At 41.2% G+C, this 4,796-nt stretch overlaps 1 non-coding gene across 1 annotated transcript; it reads right to left on the reverse strand.

The window, feature by feature from the left end:
- Nucleotides 1-1,233: 1,233 nt before the first annotated feature.
- On the reverse strand, nucleotides 1,234-1,339 carry LOC140837518 (small nucleolar RNA R71). The gene has a single exon (XR_012119350.1). It is a non-coding gene; the product is annotated as a small nucleolar RNA R71 (small nucleolar RNA).
- Nucleotides 1,340-4,796: the final 3,457 nt, after the last annotated feature.

Raw genomic sequence — 4,796 nt, forward strand, 5'->3', positions numbered from 1 at the left:
AACGAGTGATAGGATCGAGTAGTATAATCCGCGGATCTTACAATTTACATAGATATATGAAATTGGATACGCGCCGATAGTCATAGTCCTTAGGGGTCGAAAACTAGGGGATTCATAGATCAAAATGTGATTCACTCGTGATAAATAATTAAAGATTTTTAATTACTTCATTGAGTCGAATTAGTTTGGGCATAGCTCGAGAGGGTGTGTTCAATAGAATAGGAAATCCTGTCGAAGCATATAAACACGATCGAACGAATTAACGAATTAATACGGGGTAGGTGAACCAGAATTCCCAACAAATTCATTTATCATTGAAATTTAATCAATTGATCTAGCATTCATATCTCATCATTAAATTCTTGAACTTGTTTGTTTAGTTTCATTAATTTTATTAGTTATAAAACAATCACTCAATTTTCGTTGCTAAAGTTAATAACTGGAATAATAATTGTGAAACACAGTCTTCAGTGGATCGATACTCGTACTCACGTACACTATTCTATTACTTGACATCGTGCACTTGCGATTACATTTGAGCATATAAAAACATAATTTTATTGAGGATATCACAGTGCAAGTTTTGCTCGATCAAGTTTTTGGCGCCGTTGCCGGGGACTGTTAATCTACAATTTTATTTTTAGTTATTTCCTTCAGCATTATTTTATTTCTCTTGATATAACACTTCATATTTTATTACAGATATCCCTTCCAGTGCATGCCAAAGTCACTTGACGTGGAGCTTGAGTTCGATCCTGAAATTGAAAGAACCTTCCGCAGGAGAAGACAACAACAGAGGCTTAAAGAACTGATGGAGAGACACGAGCCAGAACGTGAGGAGGAACAACGTGAAAATAGAAAAGTCGATATGCCACGCCACATACCGATGCTGGAGTATGCCCAACCTTCTTTGGAGGATGCACGCCCTAGCATTGTGAGGCCTATCGTGCGGGCAAATCACTTTGCAATCAAGCCCGCCATAATCCAAATGATTCAGAACACAGTCCAATTTTGAGGAACTGCAATGGATGACCCAAACACGATTGAAATTTGCGATACTTTTAAATTCAATGGAGTTTCTGATGATGCTGTTAGGTGCGTTTATTTCCTTTCTCCTTACGTGATTAAAGCTAAAGCGTGGTTAAATTTTTTTGCCTGTAGGTTCGATCGCTACATGGGACGACATGGCGAAAGCATTTTTCATCAAATACTTCCCTCCCTCCAAGACCATGAAGCTGCGGGCAAACATTACAACATTCACTCAATTCGATCAGGAATCTTTATATGAGGCATGGGAACGCTTCAAGGACCTACTACGAAGATGCCCACATCACGAGTTACCACTTGGGTTAGTCGTTCAAACATTTTATTATGGTTTGCTCACTCCTAACCGTACTATGATAGATGCTGCTGCTTTGTGGAAACCTTTTGAGGAAGACTGCGGAAGAAGAATATGAGTTGTTGGAGGAGATGGCTGCTAGCAGTTATCATCCTCAATCTGACAGGAACAACCAACGGAGAATTGCAGGAGTTCACCAGGTAACTGATTTTTCTGCTATTACTGCACAACTTGATGCATTGAACAGGAAGCTGGATGGCTTGAACGTGGGTGGCACAGCTATGCGTCTTCAGGAGATATTCTGTGAGAAATGTGGAGGAGAACACTATGTGAAAGACTGTCAAGATGGAAATCCCTTCTATGTGCGAAATGAGGCACCGGTGAATCAAGTGGGAGTCCAAAACCGCCCAAGGAATGACCCTTATTCGAACACATACAATCCTGGGTGGAGGCAAACATCCCAACTCTCATGGGGCGGTCAAAACAGTCAGAATAGACCGCCAAGGAGGACAACAATATTGGGAAAACAACCGATGTACAGATCCGATCCTCCTAGAGAAGAAAAGTCCAACTTGGAGCAAATGATGTCTAAGTTTATTTCATCCACTGAAACTAGACTTCAAAACCAAGATGCATCGATAAAAGGGCTCGAGACCAAATTGGACAGTTGGCCAAGATGATCGCAACTAGAGAGCCGGGCACCTTGCCAAGTAATACCGAGACTAATCCAAAAGAGCAAGTGAAGGCCATTCAGTTGAAGAGTGGGAAAATTTTAGAGTCGAAGGGAAAGGAAAAAAATTCCAAATACCGGATGAACTAACAGAGACATCCAAAGGTAAGTCTTCTAACTCCACACCAGCACCCACTGCACAACCTAAAATTGTTTATACCTCCTCCTTTTCCTGCTGCATTGAAAAAGCAAAACCAGATGCACAATTCGGTAAGTTTCTCGAGGTGTTTAAAAAATTTCATATCAATATTCCCTTCGCCGATGCTTTAATGCAAATGCCTAGTTATGCTAAATTTTTGAAGGACATTTAGCAAATAAGAGGAAGTTGGAGGGTCACATGACAGTGAACTTAACTGAAAATTGCTCTGCTTTGGTGCAAAACAAACTCCCACCGAAGCTAAAGGACCCAGGGAGTTTCTCTATTCCTTGCATGATTGGTGATGTTGTTTTTCATAAGGCATTATGTGATCTGGTGCAAGTATTAATCTTATGCCATTGTCTGTGTTAAGGAAACTTGGGTTGGGAGAGCCTAAGCCGACGAGGATGTCCTTGCAACTGGCTGACAGATCTGTCAAGTACCCCCCGCGGAGTCATTGAGGATGTGCTAGTGAAAGTGGACAAATTCATTTTTCCTGCGGATTTCGTGGTGCTCGACATGGAGGAGGATACAAAGATGTCTCTAATTTTGGGGAGGAGACCGTTCCTTGAAACTGGCAAGGCACTTATTGATGTGCAAGAAGGGAAGTTGAGATTGAGAGTGGGCGAGGAAGAGATTACTTTTGATGTTTTTAATGCACTTAAGCACACACTGCATTCTGATAGTTGTTTTAGAATTGATGCTTTTGACTCTCTTGTATCTCACTATGTGCAGGATGCTCTTAGGGACCCTTTGGAGGCCACAATCACTACTGAATTGGGAGAAGAGGAATGGATGAAGAAAAAGCTGGAAATAGTGGCACACTTTAATGCCAACCATCCATGGAGAAAGCCAATAAGGATTGCGACTGGAGGATCTAGGAGAACGAAGAGATTTGACCCCTCAAAGGTCAAGCATCGAGGAGCCACCGACACTTGAGCTAAAGCCGTTGCCTCCACACCTCAAGTACGTGTACTTAGATGAGAATAACACTTTACCTGTCATTATTTCTGCTGCTTTGACAGATGTGATGGAAGACAAATTTGTTGGAGGTTCTGAAAGCGCACAAGGGTGCATTTGCGTGGAAGGTGGCGGATATCAAAGGGATCAATCCATCAGTCTGTATGCACAAGATCTTGATGAAGACAAGTACTCACCTCTTGTGCAACCTCAGAGAAGATTAAATCCAAAGATGCAAGAGGTAGTAAAGGCAGAAACGATAAGCTTCTCGATGCAGGTATTATTCTATCCTATATCTAATAGTGCATGGGGAAGTCCAGTTCAGTGTGTGCCAAAGAAGGGTGGGATTACTGTGATTACAAATGAAAAAAATGAATTGATACCCACTAGGACAGTTACGGGATGGTGTGTGTGCATTGATTATAGGAAATTAAATGACGCTACCCGTAAAGATCACTTTCCACTTTCCTTTTATTGATCAAATGCTTGAGAGGTTAGCGGGTCATGAGTTTTATTGCTTTTTGGATGGGTATTCTGGGTATAACCAAATTATGATTGCACCCGAGGACCAAGAAAAAACCACTTTCACTTGTCCTTATGGCACTTTGCAGTTAGACGGATGCCCTTTGGGTTGTGTAATGCCCTGCCACTTTTCAACGATGCATGACCGCTATATTTCATGACATGATAGAAACCTTTCTTGAGATTTTTATGGATGATTTCTCGATTTTTGCTCTTCTTTTGATAAGTGTTTGCAGAACTTGAAGGTGGTGTTTGATGCGATGCGAGGAGACAAATTTGGTGCTGAATTGGGAAAAATGCCACTTCATGGTACAAGAGGAATTTGTCCTAGGGCACAAGATTTCGGAACAAGGATTGAGGTGGACAAAGCGAAAATAGAAGTCATCAAGAACTTACCACCACCATCCTCAATAAAGGGAGTTAGAAGTTTTCTAGGCCACGCCGGTTTTTAATCGGCATTTTATAAAAGATTTTTCAAAATTGCCAAACCCCTATCTTCCTTACTTATGAAAGAGGTGTCATTTGATTTCAATGCTGACTGTTTACAGGCATATGAGAATTGAAGGAGCGCTTGGTGACGGCTCCTGTCTTGGTAGCACCGGATTGGGATCTCTTTCGAGATCATGTGCGACGCCAGTGACACTGCAGTAGGGGCCGTACTTGGCCAGCGGCAAAACAAGGTATTTCATACAATTTACTACAAGTAAGACCTTAGATGAGGCCAATTGAATTATGCAACAACTGAAAAGGAATTACTTGCAGTAGTATTCGCACTTGACAAATTTCATTCATACCTTGTTTTGTCCAAAGTAATTGTATTCACTGATCATTCTGCCCTTAAATACTTACTTGCTAAAAAAGATGCAAAGCCACGCTTACTTCGGTGGATTTTATTATTGCAAGAGTTTGACTTAGAAATCAAAGATAAAAGGGGTTGAGAATGTGGTAGCAGATCACTTGTCTAGATTAGAATTTATTTGTGATATTCGGTCGATCGTGCTATCAATGATTGGTTCCCTGATGAGCAACTCTTTGAGGTGAGAAATTGTCCTTGGTATGCAAATTTCGCTAACTTTTTGTCACAGGCACACCTCCACCAAACCTATCGT

This window comes from Primulina eburnea, chromosome 7, assembly GCF_022965805.1.
Source record: "Primulina eburnea isolate SZY01 chromosome 7, ASM2296580v1, whole genome shotgun sequence".
Taxonomy (NCBI): Eukaryota; Viridiplantae; Streptophyta; class Magnoliopsida; order Lamiales; family Gesneriaceae; genus Primulina; species Primulina eburnea.